Below are 22079 nucleotides of genomic sequence, written 5' to 3' on the forward strand. Positions count from 1 at the left end.
CCATGAAAATGTGTCAGCTGTCCCGTCGTCGGTGCCTTTGAAGACTCGGATATCCGTTGCGATAGCCGATATACATGCGTTGTGATAGCCGAAACTATGCAAATGACACGTAGCTTACAAAATCAAGATGATGTTGTTTGTCGTTACTTGCAGATACACGGATAACTTATTCACATTTATTCTTGTTACACAATCAGACTTCATTATTATTGAAGTTTTCAAATATTACGATTAGATGAAAAGTGTCAATGAGAAAATTATAGAGCACAAGGACAAGCACCCGATGCAAGCTTTCTGTTGCTCAATACGTGCTACAGAAAGGTGTTTTTCCGAGCGCGAAAAAATTCCGCGAACTCCCGCGACTTGGCCGCGCGACTGGCCGATCGAACCCATCGCTGTGTACACGAGCGTACTTTGCCACTTGTGTGGAACCGCCCTCCCGCAATTGTCTGTTCGATATAAGGTAATTTCTCTTTTTTGATGATGCATTCGCCACCTAGTAAAGTGAATTTCCCGGCACGTGAATTCACATTGACTGATAGTATTATCTGGACACTGCCAAATTACTATTCATTGAACCTTATACTAGTGAATTTGTGTGCTTTGTTTGCTTTCTTATATCTGTGATGTTGTGCGCTACCTTCTCCCATTATGAATGTTTCCAAAGGTCTTGACATAAATATAAGTTCTATGATACATAAATAGTAAATTCAAATTTTGCCTTTAGCAACGGATTCCTAGCTGCTCCAGCAGCTATACTACACAATAATATAGTGCCAACTGTGAGAGCCTTAGAAGTAGACTTGGTCCTTATTATGAGAATGGTTGCCAAACCATTCAACTCTACCGCATTCTGTTTTCTTATTGCGCAGCTTTCGCTCGAGATTAGAGAGGCCACCTTGTCACATCTCTACATTACTACAGTCCCATCCACTGGGCAGACTTCGTGGGAGAAAGCAGCTGGGCTGTTCAGGGCCTGCCTGTTTGTGGCACATAAGAACCGCAGTCAGGTACACGGAAATTATATCGTATGACTAAGCCGAAAATTCATGTCAGCTGCTATTTGACCAATTTATGTGTTTACAAAAATATTCTACGAAACGGTCAATCAGCATGCCCAGGAAAAATCTTTTTCAAAGACAACGAATCGTAGTTAGTAAAATCATAAGCACGTGTTCTCCCTCACTTTTAAGCAGCGCAGTTTGTGTTGGCGATAATATATAAATGTAACTTGTTAAAAGAGTATTTATATCGGAATCCTTGTTGACTGATATGTTGCGTATTGTTTATTCATTCGTTACTAGCGATGTAACCAACGTTGTAAGCTACAAGAATGAAATTTATTTTCACTTTCGTTTGTTTCTAGGTAGTCTGTGGTAATTAGATGTTACATTTTACAAGCTTAAGCAAATTGCAGGGGAGTTCGGTTTTAGACACATTTATGCAAATGGTCTCTCAATAATTAGGTGATACAATTGATCAGCTGTGGTAACTCTTAAATAGCAGAAGGAAACGCTTAGAGGCTTTTCGGTCTTGCGAGTTTTGAGGTTCATTTCTAGATGATTCATAAACTGTACGAAATATATGCGCTGGACATTTGCTACACATGGTGATGCATTTAATCTAAAGTATAAAACATACTGACAGTGCAGCAAAGTTATTCATTGAGGCACGTGGTACGAGCCCGTATGTCACTTCCACTGCTAACCGAAATTAAATTACGGGGTTTTACGGGCCAAAACCACTTTCTGATTATGAGGCACGCTGTAGTAAAGGAATAAGGAAATTTCGACCACCTGGGGTTCTTTACCTTGCACTGAAACCTAAGTACACGGGTATTTTCGCATTTCGACCCCATCGAAATGCGGCCGCCGTGGCCGGGATTCAATCCCGCGACCTCGTGCTCTGCAGCCCAACACCATAGCAACTGAGCAATCACGGCAGGTCCTTCCACTGCTGCGTAGAAAGTTCTTAGGTGTAAAAATAATTTATTGACTAAATTGGGTCACTGAACAGCGTTTCATCCGTTGCCCACATGTGTCCGAATAAAACATATTTTAACAGTATCGAAACAAAAGCCAGTGCGCTGCAAATAATATTGGCCTTATTTGTAGTTGTTTGCGTCGTCTCCAAAAAATAAAATAAATTGCGCTATCACCCGAAACGAAATGCACTGAGTACGACAGAATAGTATTAGGCTTTTGGGCTAAGTAAGGCTATGGGTTTCACAGGCAGTATATATTGAAGTAAATAAACACCGTGTAACTAATAAAATGGGTGCAGTTCTATGGTAGCAAAGGCAAACGCCAGCAGATTTCGCTGGATCACCGTGAGCACACTTGGTTGTGACAACGGTGTGACTAGGTGTACTGGCAGCAAGAAAAGAACGCGGTTTTCCGCTATGCGAACGCGCTGCGCTCGTTCTGCCTTCCCCATTTCAGCGGTTTGGCGCCTCTAAATCTCGGCTGTGCACGTGACCTTAACACTGACTCGGGTGCGTGGGAAGACACCGAGCAGGCAGTCAACAAGCTTATTGGCCCACTCGTTAATCGTGACGCATATCATGTGATATTCAATGTACAGCGCACGTGGTTTCCGCGTGCTCATCACAGCGCGTGCAGGTCGCCGCGGGAAGGGCTGCCAGGGCCCCACTTAGGGCGCCGCACCTGATACCGCACTGCGGCAGCGGCTGTCGCCTGAGCGCACCTCGAGTGTGCGCGTAATTTCCATCGCGATGAGATGTTTCGAGATCCTTGAAAAGGGGGTGATTAAATTGCCACAGTGACATCATTTGTGCACGACGAGCGCTCAGCAATTTAAACGCGGGGCCTCTTCAGAGGGGCCGCTGAAGGGACAGTGGGATCATGTGCAAAGTGCGACACAACGGCATTCGCTTTCATCACGTAGCACGTTTCATAAGGCCGGTGCCCACAGCGCACCTCTCCCCCGCCCCTGTGAAAAAGAAAAAAATAACGCAGGCAACCATGCGCGCCGCTTATTGAGTTTGAATCGCTGAACATAGTACACTGGTGCGTGCTTGACGATTTCCGGTCATCGCAAGTGCAACCTTACTATGGAAGTAAAATGAATGATAACTAGCCACACTGCCACTTATTTCTTTCCTTCATGACCCATTTAGTACGAAAACACATATCATTTTCCTCTTCATGGGATGTCGCTAACTAGGCCCCTGAGTAATGCAAATGACCGTGTCTAAATGTGTCTGAAAACTGGAAAGGGGAAGAATTAATTTTTTCTGTTATTTATTGCCCGGTGTTAAAAAAATAACCTGCGGCTCCCTTAACTCTAGCTTCAAATTATCTAAACGTTATGCTATCTTCCATTGTCGAACGGCAACATGAGGCAAAGATGAAAAGTAATTTTTTCCCCACCCATTCTCTGCTTGACAATGTGCAGAACTCCACTTTCACATTTGCAATATCACATCTCTGATTTGCCTTCTAGCTAGTGCATCAAGTTAATATTGGGCACTCTGCTATGTTTCCTGAGAACAATGTATATTTGCCAGTCCTGCGCTTTCCGTCGGTAGTAGATTCCTTCAAACCATCACTGCAGTATTATTTCTTTCGTGGAAAAGGTAAAAACTAACCCAGTTTACATTATTGGGACAGAAGGGCCTGATGTCACCTCTTAAAAACAGTAAAAGCGTATTAGCGCATAATGGTAATACCATTATGCATCGTGTAACACAGCTCTGTCTGTGCGAAATGAGCTGGAGCTTGATTCCAGCTGGTGCGTTTCGGCATTCGCGGGAGGCGAGCACACGCTGGCTAGAGGCCTCACTTTTCATGTTCCCTTTGATCCGATCAGCCTGAATTTTCGGGCTTTGCATGGTACGGATTAGTCTCGATCTACGTTCTGCTGCTTTAACGCCACGCGCTATGCTAGCGCATTGCTGAGGTTTACTTGGATACGGTGTTCGAGAAGTGGTTTGTGGGGCGCCAGTGTAGGGTGCATGTGAATGCGGCTGCACTAGGGACAATAACATGCTTGAAAGGTTTCGTCACGTGAATAGTAAACGAACAGACATGGCTTTTCCTGACTCTCCTTCAATTTAGTAACACTGACGTAACTCAAAAGGGAAGCCGGTTACCGCGGAAACTAGCCGACATAATATGTAGACAAAAAATGGAGTTTTGGAGGGATGTTTCAAAGATGTGGAAGGACAGTTCATCCATCTAGTCGGTCGTCCTGGCGGTGGTATTGTAATGCGATATGAAAAAAAAAACGCAGAATGCTTGAACCAGTATTTTCGTTTTCTTTACACGCCAGCGATAGCAGCCTGCAAACGTGACAAGCGCACATCTCAGGAAGGGATTATACGAAGAAAAATATCCTTATCAGCACGCACGGTCTTAAGATGCTGCTAACGAGGCTAGGTAATTCGAAGAGGGGTGGTCTCGAGGGCGTAACATGTTTTCGACGATATTCGCATCAGAAGAGTCATGGTATCGAAAACCTGTTTGTGGTAAATCTCTGCTTAAGGCATGTATTCCACCACAGTAGAGAAAGGCAATAGCAGCACCCATCCGTCCATGAAGCCCTCGGTGTAAAGTGTATAACTACCGACCAATATGTCTTACTTGAGTCGCATCCGAAATTCTCGAAAATATATTATGCATCGGCGCTCTACAGCGCATGAATCAATATTAAATGTTCCCACCTCGTCAGCATCTCCTTCTCAAAGGCAAGTGACCGAATTCACGCACGATATAGCGTCTGCATAAGACAATAGAAATTAGGTTGATGACACATTTTTAGACTTCAAGAAGGCAAGCCACACGCTAATGCTTGCCTTCTTGATACAAAAAAATGACACCATATATTATTAATTTTCATGTAATATCTTAAGTAGATGATTACTTAGCATCACGTCGCTACTTCGTCATTGTTAATGGTGTCAAGTCCAGTTGAACAGAAGCAACTTCATGCGTCCCGCAAGGCAAGGTTCCAGGACTGTTGTTGTCTTTACTATACAATAATGATATACCTGAGGGTATCGAATAACAAATTAAGCTTATTGCTGAATATTTGGTAATGTGTGAGAAAATCACTAATGCCCAGGAGAAAAGTTGATTGCAGAATGCTATTCATAAAATTCTTCAATGGTGCACGCGATTTTCTAGCACATATAGATAGCTTTCACATAGTTCACTCGATAAAAGCAAGCTTCTAATACTAAATACCACAATCATGATATTGCAATAACTAACGTTTCGCAATTTATATAACTAGCATTTCAAGCATAAGTTAAATTGGCAGCGTCATGTTGGCGACGTATTAGGCAAAGCAGCTAAGGCACTATATTTCTTTGCTAAAATGCCAGGACATTTACTTAGACTTACCGTAAGTTACTTCATGAGACATACTTGAGATACGTCATTGACTGCGCGCGCTAGGACACCGTTCAATTAGATAAGGCGCAGAAAATAGAAGATCGCTTCGTCTCTTTATAATACGACAGAAACTTCTGTGCTACCTCCAGAAAATAGGCTCAAAGTGGGACCCTTAGACAATTGTCGTCTTGTACTTCGCATGAATGTTTTCCACAATATTTCGTATGCTACCGTTAACATCCTAGAGGCAACTACTTTAGGGAACCATATTACTACTCCCAGCGGATTGACCACATGTTTAAAGTAAGCGAATACTCCTGTAAAACATAATGGTTTCATATGTCCTTCTTTCCAAAACTGATTCGCGATTAGAATGTGTTGCACCCTTCTTTTTATTGATTTTTGTGATGATTTCTGCTCTCAGGTAAAAGAACCGATTCGATAATCTGTATCTTCTGGTTGCTGTTATTACTTTTTATGGCTTGGAGTGTTCTTTCAATTTGTTATTCATAGATGTATATGCTTTGGATGATTTCTGGCTAACATTTTTCTGAGTTTATTGCGTGTTTCTTGTTCTTTGTGTGCAATTCTGTTGTGTCGCGTTGTCTGCTGATGTAATGTTCTCCGTCACCCTGTACCGGAAGATATATACGAACTGAAATGCTCTTCCACCTGGAATGCCTTTTTTCTCTGTGGGTACAGCTTACAGAAAATATAAATGCAATGCAGCATATGACAATTCACCTCCACAAGAGTTTGTGTGATGAGAAGTGTGGTGGTTTTCGGAAAAAATAATGTCAAAAGTTACGTTTGACAGCAACGGCTGACTTCGTTTCCTAATACCACACCACAACCTGGGCTTTCTGTTGAGGTGCTCTCATATTTTATATTTAGTCAACACCTAGAAGAAAATTTAATTAAAAACGCCTGTTGAATTGCTTTAAATGATGCCACAAACAGCAGGTTTGTATGTATCATAGTTTGTTTTCATTTTGAAATCAGGAATGTTTAATATGGACACCCTGCATATTCCGGTTCCTTCTGGAGGTTATAATGATTGAACTTGCTAACAGAGGAGTGTGCGCTCGAGTACTATTCTGGATGAAGCATCACCTCATCCGCATCTTGCAAACTCACGTCTTGCAGACCCCAGACCTGGTGAAGTGGATGAGATCTCTGAACCTGGACCTAAAAAATAAGGCAAAGCTGGAAATGGTAGATGCTGTGGACATGATGATGCGCTGCAGCCTTGACTTTGGAATCCAGGTCATCTTGTCGATTACATTCCATAGTGCCTGGTTCATCAAAGATAAGCGAGCTATGCAGGTACGTGCAAGTCATAGCTCTTTCGTTCTTTTCTTTGCGTACACAGAAACTGCTCCGTCATCCGAATGTTATTAGGCTGGCGGAGAGTTAGTCCTCTTAGCTTCGTTTTCGTGTTGTTCACTAATTCTATTTTGAAATAAAACAGACTGCCAATTTCCGCCTGCGTTTTATACGGCTTCGTTGCATCATTATGTGCTTGCTTGACAGTCTGTACTCGTTTCGGCGAACCTTGCGATACATGTTCCTGAAAGCGAGAAAAGTCGCACCCATTGGTTCTTGTAGTTACTATGCCCTGGCACTCTGGCACTCTCTTCTGGGCCTATTCAAAATCAATCAGCCTGCCCGAAAAAGCAATGCAACCAAGGTTACTGAGGCTACTGCAGGGTGATTTTCCGTGAGGCCTGTGAGTTTCAGGCGCAGATTTTTTTACTCACTCGCCAAAAAAGGCAGCGCATAAGCCGCAAATGTGGTCAATTAATTTTTTTAATGTCTCTCTATCTCTCTCTCTATTGCCTTCAACTTCTTAGTATCAGCAAGAAGAACTGTTGAGAACATTCACTCGCAGGCGAACACCATATAAGAGACTTTTCTCGTGCAGTTAGACAAAAAGGGCTTGCCGAACGCGCTTCGCAAAACAAACACATTCACTTAACAAGTGAATACTTTTTGTGCTGAAGGAAGTCTTTTCTATGATCTTGTAACGATTTGCCACTTCACTGCTCTTCTAACATCGGTCTCTATGCTGATGACTGCGTTCTATATGAAGTGATTAAATCTTCTAATGATCATTATCGCCTTCAAGAGTCGTTTGCTAGGTTTTGCGATTGGTGTAACACTTGGCAAATGAACATTAATTTCAATAAAACCGCTCTGATGTCTTTCTGCAACAAATCTTCCCCCTCCCTTTTCAGTTACTCGTTCAATGGCCGTACAGTAGATAAGGTTTCTGAGTATAAGTATCCTTGTGTCATTTTTACGCATAACATGTCATGGTCCAAACACATTGATTACATATGCAGTAAAGCACTAAAAAATTAGGTTACTTGAGGCGAACGCTAACCCGATCTCCTAAAGACACAAAGTTACTAATGTATAAATCTCTAATCTGCCCTGTTCTTGATTATGCATCGGTAGTTTGGAGCCCGCATAAGCAGTTAGAGATTAATAAACTAGAAGCTATACAGAAAAAAGCTGTGCGATTTATATGTCATCGTTACGATCGCAACTTTTCGCCCTCTTCAACACTTTCTTCCTTGAACCTAAACACGCTCTCTTCTCGTCGCCGTGTCGAATCATTAAAATTCTTGCATTGCATTGTCAATTCTTTAGTTCGGCTCTAAAATGATAATTCCATTAACTTCGCGCCGGGATCATCAACGAGAAGACATCATGACCTAAACTTGATACCGTACTACGCACGTACTAACATGTTCAAATTCAGCTTTTTCCCCCGCTCAATCGAAGACTGGAATTCATTACCTGGGTCCATTCGCTCATGCTCATCCCAAATTTTTTCAACCGCCATTCCAGATGCATAATCGTGCTCAGCCATGCCTGGCAGCATTTGTATAACTTCCTGTGTATTTTTCTTTCATCAGTGCTCTTTAATAGTGTTCGCTTGTGTTTACCGCTGTATACTCCAATGCATTTTCAGTACCTTTTCTTAACCCACTCCTGCTATAGCGCAAATTGCGCTGCAGTATGTATGTATAAATAAATAAATAAATAAATAAATAAATAAATAAATAAATAAATAAATAACTAAATAAATAAATAAATAACAGTATTCGCTCCACTAGTCCCTCCGTGCATCTTGAAATAGCTACCTGTAAAGAAAAGCCACAGCCATATATATATATATATATATATAAACAACACCTACACAGCTTTAAAGGCACTGTATCAAGAGCAGAGGGCGCGGTAGCTGCACGGACTAGACCATACACTGCGAATCATAAATAATTATCATTGCGCATTATAAATGATTATCAATGACACGCATTTTGACACGCAGATGTGTTCAGAATACAATATATACAAACATGACTCTCAGGTAAGTGCCAGAAGTTACCATGATTATGTGTAGTGAAAACAAGATGACGTACACATGCAGATACAAAGGCGTGACGTTTAGCACATGGCATCTCTAAGTGCAACCTTGAATTATCTAAAAATTGACGTGTTAAGCGTACCACTTCGAGCCACAGCCACATACGTCAAAAAAGCCACATGTAAAAAAAAGAGAGAAAAATGTTGAAATCATACACTGCGTGAGAAGTGTATATTTGTGCTCAATCTAAAGTTATACAGGTTAGTTTTCCTTTGTATTAATTTATTCCGGACGAGACATATTAAATTTGTGCATCAATTAGGATTCGCGAAGCTCGCAGTCATGGCTGGTGCGGAATCCATATTCGAGTATTGTTACTTTGAGATTGCTATTTGAGTGGCCAGGCGTGTTAACATGTTTCGTGATTGGTAGATTTGGTTGGTATTTGGCATGCGACCTATGGTTGTTAAAACGGATCCTGAAAGGGGTTTCAGTCTGGCCTATGTACTGCATGTAGCAAGTGCCGCACTGGAGCAAGTACACTACATTATATGACTCACAGTTGAAGCTACCTTTAATAGTGAACATGAATTGGCTGTCTATGCTGGTGGCAGCCACCTTAGGCCTTATATGAGCGCAGACTTAGCAGCGTGGCTCATTGCGGCGACTGCAACAGGTCGGGTTAGAAGTGGCGATTTTCGACGACGCCAGTATGTCATCTATGTTTTTCGAACATCTGTACACGACACGAGGTGGCTCAGGAAAAACGGCTTTTAACCTGTCGCTTTTGGTGAGAATGTTGCAGTGTTTGCGGAGTATGCCTAAGACCTTAGGGTTAGATTCTGAATGTGTGAGTATCAAATCAGCCGACTGGGAGCCACTGGGCTTGTTTCTGCCTTTAAGGAAGTCCATCCGGTCATGTCCTGCCGCTCGGTGTATAGCGTCACCGATCATCTTTTCTTGATATTTACGGTTGAGAAGCTTCTTTTTCAGTTCCTGGCAACAAGAATTAAAATCGTCTTCTTCGGAACATATGCGCTTAAAGAGCTGTGCCTGGCTATATGGAATCGCATATAGCGCACTTACACAGACACATACACACAAACACACAAACACACACAAACACACACACACACACACACATATATATATATATATATATATATATATATATATATATATATATATATATATATATATATATATATATATATATATATTGAAGCATGGATTAGTTTATTGAGTGAATTCAGAGCCTCCGAATGGGCATTTGATATCCATAATCGAGGAAATCAACGAAGATGCTGTCGTTTCTTCGCGCAACCCTCGTGCCCGTTAATTTTCGCGCCCCACTGTACCACGACTGTGAGCATAAATTACTTGTCAATCAAATTTACCAGCGTACAGTATACGCAAGTGCAGCATGAATTTGTTACATTAAAGATGTAGTTTTTAAATTTTCAATGAAACGAGAAGCGCGGTGGTGATTTTAGCCCACGACTGAGCATAAATCCCACAGAAGGCGCACTCAACCGGCTCCGATGGCCTGCTTCGCTGCCGGTGATAAATTTCGTCCAGAAACCATATGGCAGGCTCACGTCAAGCCGCACTAGATTGAATTTCGAATAGGCTAGAGCTCATTCAATTTATACCTAGATCAGGAAGTCCGCATAAATCACGTGAGTGCGAGCACAGTTTGTGCCTACCTTTTTTTCCAAGAACAAGCACTATTTTAGCGGAAAAATGCGCGGGCTATACCAGCCTCAGTAGTGTGCGAAGTTTCATTGTCCATTTAGGCAATCAAAGTATCACAAACGTTTTCACTAGCTATTTGAGATAAAGTACCCGTTGCAATAGTGAAACTGGAGGTCGAAAGTAAAAAAACTAATGGTAATGGAGCCAGAATCATGATGCTAGCTCCATTTGCTTGTTACATGTAGGGCAAAGAAGTTCCTTGATAATTCGATGAATTACGCAGGAATGTTTCTGTCAAGGTTCAGCTGGTATACTGCACGTGCAATAAAGCTTTAGGGAACGACCACTTATTTAGCAGCACAATTCGCTGGATGATATCGCAGTTACTTCCGTATTTATGCCTAATAGATAACTGCCCAGATTTAGCACAAAACTATAGTTGGGGGACCAACTCAAACTTCTTTGTTTAAGTACAAGTAAGGCACATAAATGGTTCTGTCGGAGAAGCTGTGGAACAATGTCAACGAATGTTGTTGTGTTTTAAAATGGAATGATAAATTCTAGCAACTCACGAAAGCAGAATTTCGATTTAGGACATTCACTCACAAGAAAGGGCCGAAAGTCGGTAGATGTTAATAAACTGATGCGCAAGGTTCACAGACTCGTAATTGTGCATTAAAAATACACATTGTAGTTCTGTCAACTGCAACATTTAAAGCAATAAAATGCTTGAGATTTGTCATATAAGAATTCAGCTCGCGTGGAGCTGTTGCATGGTTCAGTACGGTTTCCCTATTGTCCTACTCTAAATTTACTGGAGTAGATTAAAGTAGTGTGATGTAGTAAATTTAATTTTTCCGCTTGATGTCTCATATACAGCATGATTTACAGAATTGCGATATCGTTATTATTACAGAGTCAAACAATTGTAAACTTCGTTGTTGTGTTCCCTGAACTTTCGTAATTTAGGAAACATTTCTAAAAAGAATGAAGGCCCATAAAAAGTTGACTACCTTCTGTCGCAAGATTTAACATATTCTCGTCAGCATCGATGCAGCCGTTGGCGATTAAAATAATTTCTCTATTCCCATGTGTTTAAGTAGAAACCATCTTCTCCTATAGCAGCTATTGGAACGTTGGCATTCATGTTATTCATGAAGGAGGCAATAAGTGGAACGTGTTTCGGAGCTAACCCAACCCGCACAAGTTAAAATTGTACTGTTGCCCACCTCTTCAAGTTTCTCACCCGAAAGCCAAGAATAGCCCTACTTGCCATCTTTAGTTTGTTTATTGTTTGTTTTATTTGTTCAAAATAACTAAAATTCGAGGTGCGAAAGGCATCTATATTTATCGCCATCAGGCTGCATCTAGAAATGTACGCCAGACACTAAACGCTTCATGCAGATTATGATGCAAATCCTTCTCACAAAGGACCGAACTTTGCCCGCCGTGGTTGCTTATCAGCTATGGTGTTGGACTGCTAAGCACGAGGTCGCGGAATCGAATCCCGGACACGGCGGCCGCATTTCGGTGGGGGTGAAATGTGAAAACGCCCGTGTACGTAGATTTAGGTGCACGTTAAAGAACTCCAGGTGGTTCAAATTTCTGCACTCCCCCACTACGGCGCGCCGCATAATGAGATCGTAGTTTTGGCATGTAAAACCTCTCAATTTTTTTGAGGTACCAAACCTTGCTTTCTTTGTACACTGGCGGATTTCAGCCTACGCGCAACTGTGTCGTGGAAGATGAATTGAAATCGGGTTTACTTGGCGTTTATTTATCGCGGTTGTTTAGCCACCAAATGGAACATTTGGACGTCCTCTTCCCATCCTGTTCTGCTGGGCGCCTAAGACACAACGATGAACTGTATTGATATGTAGTGCGGAACGTATGCTAGCAAGGCCATTTTCAATGTGCGGCAAGAATACGAGAAAACGTTTATTTTTGTTGGTTACAGCCACATAAATGCCACAAAAAAAAGTGGGGGAAGGAATAAATAATATCGTTTTGTTAAATGTAAATGTATAAATATACATTAAAGCGCAATGTGCCAGCACGGCGTGAAATAGCTAAGAGGTTCTGGTCGCCCAATCCCTCTGCAGCTCGGTTTCAGCGAAGAAGACGCAGCGTGGATTTTCTCGCGCTACAGTGTACCCAAGAAGAAGAAATTGGACGACTACATCGAGCTACTCGGCCTCTATGGCCTAACAAGCCCTGGCGATAAACAACTTGCAGCCAAGATCATGGAATACGAGAAGCAACGTGAGCAACGCATGTTCCCGTGTTGTAGTTAAGGAAAAAATAGCCAGGCGAAAGGCTTGGAGTCTGTGGCAAGCATTGCGTCAGCACCTTATCTCTAGACATACTCGGCTTTTTCCTGAACTGTACAACAAAACATTATGTTTCAACGGCACTACAGTGCGGTTCAGTTGCGCAACTTGTTTATCATTCTTTTTTTCGCTATGCATAGCTGTGAAGCGCAAGCTTAGTGTAAAGATATGAATTTCAATTTTTATAAATACGCTTTTGCAGCGCAACTACACACACAAGATAGAAGATAGCGCAGGCGAAACATTGAGCTATATGTCGTACAGAATGTATGCAACTACATATCCTCTGCTATGCCCGTTACTGCCCGTACAAATGAATAAAAAGTATTGGAAAAATTCGCGGCTTTCAGCGCCATTGTATATATAAGCGACTTTACTGTATCCGGCCTCCACCAACTCATGTCATTCTTATTTTCTGCTTTCACGCCGCCGAAGTGAAATTTTCCTTCTCTTGGTAGCATCCTCAACGTCAATTGTTGCTTGATTTGTGAAATGATCTGTTTGCTCGGCTGATTGGGTTTTTAACGCATATTTCTGCTGCGTATTGACCGACACTTTCTTCCGTTTTTGGTTGCCGTATGTTGTGCTTTTCACCTTCTCTGTTGCTGGATCTGTTCAACGCTTCATTTGGCGACGTTATTGAGAATAGCCCTGTGCCCATTTCGCTGTGGCGCTTCCCATTCCAGACTGCTGCCGTGCTGAGCTCCGGTAAAATTCAAAAATTGTCCCTTGTTCCTTTAGCGCTGTCACATCGCTCAAGAATATCTTCACATAACCTTTACCTCTCGAATGTTTGCGCGGCAGCCAACGCCTACTTGTGCCTTTCTTTTTTTCCTTTTTTGATGAAATTGTTTAACACAAATTGAAATTACCATTACTGCTTTAATGGAGACGCTACTTCGACGGCACATATTCGAAACGTTTTGCGTTATTTGTGCTCCCTGAAAAGTGAATGGCTGCGCTGCCGAGGCGCTTCAGTGGTCATGGGGGCCAACATTCGGCAGCACGTGCCCATCGGTCTCAGAGGCCGTAGTACGCGTGGGGCATTTTTTTTTATACTCACTATTTCGAATTATGGGTGCTATCAGCACCTACTCGATTGCACTGGAATGAATGGGAGTTTCTTGAGAAACTCCGCGCTTAGTAAAGCACGCAGGACCATCACTGAAGCGTGACGCGTCAGTCAGAGGGCAGTTGGCGCAGTGTTCTGGTTAATGGAGTTGATAAGAGCAGCTTCAACTCGAAGCTGTTTCAGAAAGTGGCGTAATACTCACAGCCATTATTTTCATATGCACTCCCAAGCGCGTGCATTTTCTGTGTCAATGCTTTGGTAAAGTCACATAATCTATTCTATACAATATTAAAGTTTCAAGTTTGTTTCAAGAAAGTCAATACAAGTTGTGTGCAAACACTGCATGGAATTGTGTCGAATTGAATTGATAGCTCGTTATCGTTAAACTTCATGCTACTTGGGCCCTCTCAGAAGTATTAAAATGTAATGGTGGACTAGAAAGAAATTTGAACCCCGGGACATGCAGCCTGAGAGCAATGTCGCATTTTGTAACATGAGCAACTAATCGCGTCCTGTGAACTGGTTATCTAATACTAGGATCCAGCCACAGGAACCCTTACCTCTCGGGTCCGGCAGCGACAGAGCGCGCTAATTCCGGAATGGCGAATGCTCCGAGTATATAATGTCCTTTTTTTATTTATCCCGCTAAGCTTTACGAATCACAGCAGCCTCTATGTAGTTTTTAACGTAGCCGGCTTTTAAAATTCTGTACAAAATTCTGTGCGGCATCTGTGCATTTGATCTGTTTGTGTCGCTTCATTTACTTTTTATGCGCTATAATATATTCATACTTGAATATAACTTAGGTTTTGCATATGTGGCCAAAGCTGTTCTGCGTTTCTTGCAGTTTTGCTCATTTGGTGTGCTCGTTCACCCTTGTATAATGCCTTCTGGTTAGCTCTTAGTTTGTGAAAAAAACTTAGTTGATAGAAGATAGCACTAGCTCTATATTAAATAGAATGTTCTTGCCATGCCACGGCTACTGCTCTTATAAATAACCATTGAGATTTGCTCCTGGTACAAACTTCATGATATTGCTAGGACTCTCAATAATCAAGTACCTAATGAAAAAGCGCGACCGCTGTTTCAAAAGATTTGTGGGTATTTATTTGTGAATAAGCTCGTTATCTTAAACACCCCTTGTAGGAATTTTCAAGACGTCCGCGCTAATCATCAATGCTTTTGTCATGCGGATCTGATAGTGGTCAGCTGCATCAATTCACCTTTGCACCGTGCTGTACAGCTTGCGACGCTCCTCCGTTGCAGCCTGCATGACACAGCGACTGGACTAATTATAGGCACTTTCTCTGATTCCTTCTGCAGTAGAAAGAACCATCTTAAAGTCTGCTCCCCATGAAGGCTCTATTCTGCACCGAACCATCAGTAGCATGGGCGACATGACGAAGCCATACGTAACAGCAGGTATGTAGCCCATACTTTCGCTTTTCGCTGCTCTCATCAAGCACACTCCCCTGTCAAACACGTGCATCCGTATAAGAATACGCCATTAGTTAAATTGTTTAACATGCGGAGGTGTATGTCCGACTTCTTCGACGAGAATTCTTCGTAGCGGATTTCTTCGACAAACGGCCTTGACAAATCGTCAGCCAAGACACCTGCGAAGCGTGACTGCGCAACCGCCAACCAATCCACAATACCTCTTCTTGATACAAAATTAACCTAGGGCCTCCACAAGGCTTTCGTGGGAAAACAGGGCCCTGAAAACCATATATTTGTCCAACCTCTAAAATTCCGCTTGCTTTCTAGGCGCAACCTCTCAGATTTTTGATGGCCTGGCCGTGCTGACAGACGAGTTCTTGACACCCAAGCTAACACATATGTAACGAATTGGTTTGTACGACCTCTACAAGGGTGCCGCTGGCCGCATTTTCCCTTACAGAATTAGGCACTGTAGCAATAAGCGGTATCTAAATATTCTCAATACAAGAAATAGACGCCTTCAAGCAAATCATTCCTGTTTTAAAACAAAGCTTTCGTTTCTTCTTTCCCGGTCTTTTGGTCTGTCTGCATGATAGGCTTGCCACCGAACAAGACCGCATTCACGCAGCTTTCATCCGCCTCGCCCCTCAACCGTCGAGCTACCGGTTTTAGTTTGAAGAAAAGGTCTTCTCTGTTTCTCTTTGAAAACGACATGCCAACGAAATTCACCGATGCCCTACGTCTCCGCTGAAAACTTCTGAATAGAAAAATGAAGAAGTCTTCGCTAAATGTACCGATTCTTCAAAGCAGGAGCTGGCAACCGCCAAGGCTAGCAGGAGTACTGCACCATTATTAGATTATTTCAGGCTAGTTCAGGAAGAATATAGAGAGAGGTATTCAACGCTGTATAAAAGTATACTGCAAAATGCGTTAGCCATAAACAGCTTTGTAGGAAGAATTAATCTTTATCACAAGAAATTCACTTTACATAGGATTAAAATGTGCGTGGTTTCTCAATAATTTATGCTTTCCTCTACATAAAATGCTCCTTCATTTTAGAGGTTTACGAGATCTATGGAATCTGGCGCGGACCTGTGCGTTCTCATTCATGCCGTGATTACGCTGCCGATTTGGTGATACGAAGGAGGCTGCGTTGATGGCTGTTCGTTGACGGATACTTGACATCAACCACGACTCCAGCGGCGTTCATCCCCACTACACTAAAGTCACCATGAATGTACCCCTAGCAGATTTGCGGTAAAAGACATAAAGGGGCAATAGCTCTTTTGCGGCGTGCACACAGTCACATACTACCACAGAAACAAAAAACAAAAAAAAAGAGATTGCGTTGCGTGCAGAGTTATGCAGTATCATTGAGTTATGGGGCGGTGTTATGAAGTAGCAATCTCGACAGAAATCTTGAGACGAAGACTGGTGAGTGTAGCTTATCGCTATCTGTTATCTTTACTGCAGCATTGGATTGCACTTGTGGCGCGCTCTCTAAAGAAAGGCTGAGGTAGTGTGAACATAACGCCAAAGGTATATTAAAGGGGCCTTGTAACACCTTTCCAGTGATAATGCAATGGCCTCACAATTAAGACGCCTCGCAAGCATCATGCCACAGAAATTTTCGGAATACTTCAAGTATCAGTCAAGTTATCGAACAAATGGGTGGCTTTCTCTTGTCGTCTCCACTGGCGCATTAGAACGTACAGAGCGCAGAAGCCAAGAGGGCAAATCCCCGCCAAATGCTGAGTGTCTGGGCGGCGAAAGGACTCGCTGCCATACGCGGTGGCGGCTGGAGTGGACGATGCTACGCACCACGACACAGCTATAACGAAGGACTCGTGCAGCCGACGCAGCTACGTGAAACTGTCACGCGCACACTAGCAGTGCAAAGATGAATGGTTTTTCGGTCTTTTGGAGATCACATACATGTATATCTTTCATTTATTTTACTCCAAATTAACAGTTCCGTGTTAGCGCGATTGTTCTCACGTTAACAGAATCAGTCATTAGCGGTTGGTGATTTCAGCTGCTTGCGATCACGCTGCATGACGACATTGCGGAAGGGAGAGCAAGTTATTTATTTTTCTCTTCTCTGCGTGACATTGCAAATGCGCTGCTGCATGCACTGCAATAATTAATAGCCAATATGTTCCAAGGTGCCCTTTGTACAGATAATCAACCCTTCTTTTACGATGTAGTAAATGCATTTTTGGACCCTTCAAGAAGTCATCAATTAGTCGCGCGTTTAGGGTATTTCAGTTGCAATGCTTAGGCTGTCGTACATGACCCATCAATCACGAAAACGGAGAAATCGGAACCAGTGCTGTCTTTTCGGTGACCCCTCAAACGTAAGCAAGGCGTCACTGGCGCTTTCAACAAGAGAGTTGTTGTAGATGCGCAACTGGCGTAGTGGAGGAGTCATAACAGAACAAAAGGACACTTTGTTATGTTTTATGTTTATTAAGTAGCTGTCTGCGTAAACATTACCTTGCTTCAAATTGAACTGCAGCTAGACTTAAGTTTCTGGGACCACCCGGTTCTGTTAGGGTCGACCTGAGGAAGTCATAGGCATACACATGTACACATATGAAAGAGAACAAATATGGCTTCCAAGATACCATACATGCGAAGCATATATGAGAAATGTGCTACAAGAAAGGTACTACTTACCAGTTACCGTGCAATAACGGAATGCACATATCCTTGAAAACAAATTCGGTAATTTTGGTCAGATTGGTGACGAGTGCAAATTCTTTGGCTCGAACAAGCTCTAAACAGCTATCGCCCACACTGAGATCTGAACTCGCCATCACTTTACCGCTTTCTGTCCGCACTCATGTATATAAGACTGCTATCAACACTTTGATGAGCACAGTGTTCATGTAAGCATCTTATGCTCTTGCGGATGTCAACTCAATCACAGTGAGCTAGAGGCAAGGCCATCAGAGCAACGAGAGCGCAAAGATGCACGCAATGGTTAATTTACTCCTAGCACAGACAATGAAGCCAAAACAATGCCTTATCAGAACGCGAACGCATACATATAAATGACCGCCTGAAGGGCACAAACACACGCACATGCAATTTAAAGGTGAACTTTTCAGGTACGCCTCTCTGCATCCTTAAGGAGCTGCATTGTATGGCGATTGATGGCAGCGTACGCGCCCCCATTTATAGCCGGCGCTCAATAAGAGGTATTGATTGTGAGCTGATTGAGAATATGAGCTTTGTGTGTTTCTTTCCTTGCCATGCGTATATAACATTGATTAGGAATTTCATGTATGCTGAACGAAACCAAGCTGTGTCTCGTTTTAATCAAGAAGTGCTTCTTTTTTTCTTTCATCACAGTTGTTCCCTTCGTACATAGCCGCGCTTCAGTCGCTGATCTAATGACAGCCCTTGCTAATGTCGGTGAAAATTAGTTCTGGACCGTTTTTCGCCCAATTCCTCGCTATCCATTTTGATCGACCATGGCAGAGTTCCCTTCACCAGTCACATAACGAAATAGACATGTCTGCGACACGCCTCTTTGCCATTTTCTCGATATGATACGCTTCCAGGGCCTCTCGTTGCGCTGCATCTTCACTTTTGTCGAGAATCCTAACATTCCTGAATTGTGTCTAGCGCCAATAATTATTTACATGCGTGTCCAACTGCATACCATCCCAGCTTCTCACAATATGCGCATGCTCCCTCGTGCGGTCATTGTAGCAGCGTCATCGATTTCACCGAAGCACACCTTGCTGCAAGTCCACGGTATCTCGTGCACTACTTCCGTGGAACATTTTACAAAGACTTCGCATGTGCTCCTTTCGACATTCCCTTTTGACTCTGCTGACGCTGCAGGTACAGGGAAACAAGTATGAAGGCTTCACTGGGGCGCAACATACAACGGGAACACCGCGCCCGCCCGTCACCTACATTTAATTGTGGTTTTCCATGTGCAAATAGGCAACCACTTCAGGGCCGCTCTAATGTAAATCTATTCCCAACTTTTCGTTTCCGTTTCTGCAATGAACCCAACACAATTGATCAACATTCTTTCGAACCGTCCCCAATTTCATTGTTTGTTCCGCGACGTCAGGAAAACTGCAATGCCCCCCCGTAAGACGTGTATACACTAATTGTGGATTATTAGACCGAAAAAAGAAAATGATCTCGGACTCTACGCGTCTTCACCATCAGCCCTCCGTAACCGACCAAAAGCTTTCGGTCAGCGCCCACTTCGCCTGTCTCTCACGCAACGTCACAAATCCGCAAGAACTGCGTCAAAGTGACGAGTATGCGTTAATTATGCATTTATGCGCCGAACAAAACTGAACTTCTTTCGGAATTGCTGCTGACCACCCCGATACAAAATGAATATAAGATGGCTGCCCACCTATCACTCTGGCCATGGATACTCGTACCTGCCGGGGGTAATGCATTGATTTGTGTCTATAAAAAATTTCGCTTGCGAGTTTAACGCTGTTGAGCCCTTTCAGCACGTACACGCCATTACTTTGCCAAATTTTATTGGCTGACAATCATTTAAAGCTGCATGTTTACCTTTAGGTGGCAAGCCCCCGCGATTTCCTACCAGATACACAAAGCTAAGCAAGAAGAAGCGAGTTGGTTCAAGACTCTGGCATCACCCTCCTTATCAGGTTATGTACTTTCACCGCACCAGCCAGGTCCAACCGAAATACTCTCCACTTCTGTTTGCTCCTCGCCTCTGGTCAGCCAATTAGATCAGAAAAACATGTCAAGTAAGGCAATGCTTTTTCGTTGAAAGTAAACAGAAATGACCTATAAATGAGAAAAGCGTATGATTGGTCTGTTCAAACAACGCAGTCAGTCACCGCCCTATGCTTGCCTGGTGGCTACGTAAATTTGACATCAGGAGGTTGGATTAAAAACAGATCGGAATAGTTTTAAGTCATGAGGCCCCTGTTCTCAATTTCCTTCACTGAGGTTTACTCTCCATCGCTACACGTTGACATTTGTAGGAGTGTTTCTCCAAGTGCGAAGAGGACCGTATGAGGGAAGCCATCTGAAAAAAGCCTACTAAACTCAATGTTAAAAGAGGAAACCGCCTAATGCGGCTGCGGTTTGTAAAACGCGGACTCAAGGCACAGGGAAGCTGTCCCAATTTTACAGTTGTTGAGTGCGCTAAATTTTAAAGCAGCAGATCTTCTTTTTTTTCTTGCGCACGTGCTATAACTCGAACGCAAATGTCGCTTCAAGAACTCGAAGTTTACAACTAAAAACTGAATGCACCTCTCGGTCGGAAGTTCATGTCTGAAGAGTAGGCACTGGCTGTGGTCACAAAGAGCAGCTAAAACCACGTCAGCCGCAGCCTTTTTCGTCAAATTGCACACTTTAAAGAATATCTAAAAATCGTCCATATGTCAAAAAGCCATTCAAATACAGTCGTGGGTTAATTTATTTTCTAAACTTGATTAAGTTAAGCCCGAGAAATATTGTTTAAAATGGGCACCGCGCAGAAGCCAACTTTCTTGCTGCAGGTAAAAGTTCTGCTCACTAAAAAGAGGAAAGAAAAGGGGCTGCATAGTTACTAATAAGTGATTCACTCGTCAGTCATGAGCAATATCATCATCATCATCATTTTTATTTTCACCACTGGATACAAGGTGAAAAATGGAGAGCCGAAAAAAAAACACGAAATTTCTTCGGTTTGACAAAGCTCCGGTCTCCCAGGCAGGCACAGTAGCGGCTGGTGTAGCAATACGATCACGCATAAAGTGTGGATATAACAGTATTTTAAACACAAGTACATGTAGATACTTTTATGTTATCGGCACTAGTTATAATACAATTGTGTAAAATAACTCCCAGTATACAATTGTAATATGTTATCTTCCATATTATTATTTAACGCAGACTCAATCTCATATATCACAAGAATGCAAAAGCAAGATATATAGATACACACACACACACATACACACACACACACTCACTCACATATATATATATATATATATATATATATATATATATATATATATATATATATACATACACACTTAAATATCATAAATTTTATAGAAGTGTACAAGAAACACAAGTTACCACCAGGAAACATTGTTTTCCTTTAGAAATTACTTTACATACTTGCAAATACATATGTACATGTATGTTAAAAAAATAGAAAAACAAAATCCGCATATAGGCTGATGCTTTCGCGACAGACACCCCGGCAACATAGCCGAGGGCGTCATCACATCCTCGAATTTTAGAAACACGAAGAAAGCCCTTTGCAGCATTCAGTTTACAACGCAAGCACTGTCACGTGGTCCAGGCACAATCACTGCAGCGGAAGCCTGGTTCTAGGAATAATTGTTAAAAGTGTGAACGTATAGACAAAACGAGAGTACATGATAAGTTCTGCAGAACTGTTAGAGCACTTAACAATACACATCTGTAAGAATCAATCCAATATTTTAGTTTTGTTTTGAGATAACACATCAACATTCTGTTGGTTGATATAGTTAACTAGGTAGGGTAATGTATGTTTAAGGCGTTGACAGCCATAATTAGTACGTGAGAATCCTGTACGTGAAGAAAAAAGAACTTTTTTTTAGGTTTTGTGATAAATACTACGTTTTTTTTTCTTTTATTAGCTTGTGGCCAGAACTGCAAACATAGCATACACAAGAAAATCCTAAGAAGTTTTGAACCGTCAGTACGAAACCACGACATGCATACAGCACTACGTGGTTTACTGTTAAATGGAGAGATACACGCTCTGCGAAGAGTAAAAACGATGGTGCAATAAAATAAATAATCTAGGTAAG

At 42.3% G+C, this 22079-nt stretch overlaps 1 long non-coding RNA gene across 1 annotated transcript; it reads left to right on the forward strand.

Annotated features, from left to right (window-relative positions):
* Window positions 1-6540: 6540 nt before the first annotated feature.
* On the forward strand, window positions 6541-15246 carry LOC140216400 (uncharacterized). Its single transcript, XR_011893064.1, has 3 exons — window positions 6541-6683; window positions 12531-12690; window positions 15154-15246. It is a non-coding gene; the product is annotated as an uncharacterized lncRNA (long non-coding RNA).
* The last annotated feature ends 6833 nt before the right edge of the window (window positions 15247-22079 follow it).

Source organism: Dermacentor andersoni, chromosome 3 (genome assembly GCF_023375885.2).
Source record: "Dermacentor andersoni chromosome 3, qqDerAnde1_hic_scaffold, whole genome shotgun sequence".
Classification (NCBI taxonomy): Eukaryota; Metazoa; Arthropoda; class Arachnida; order Ixodida; family Ixodidae; genus Dermacentor; species Dermacentor andersoni.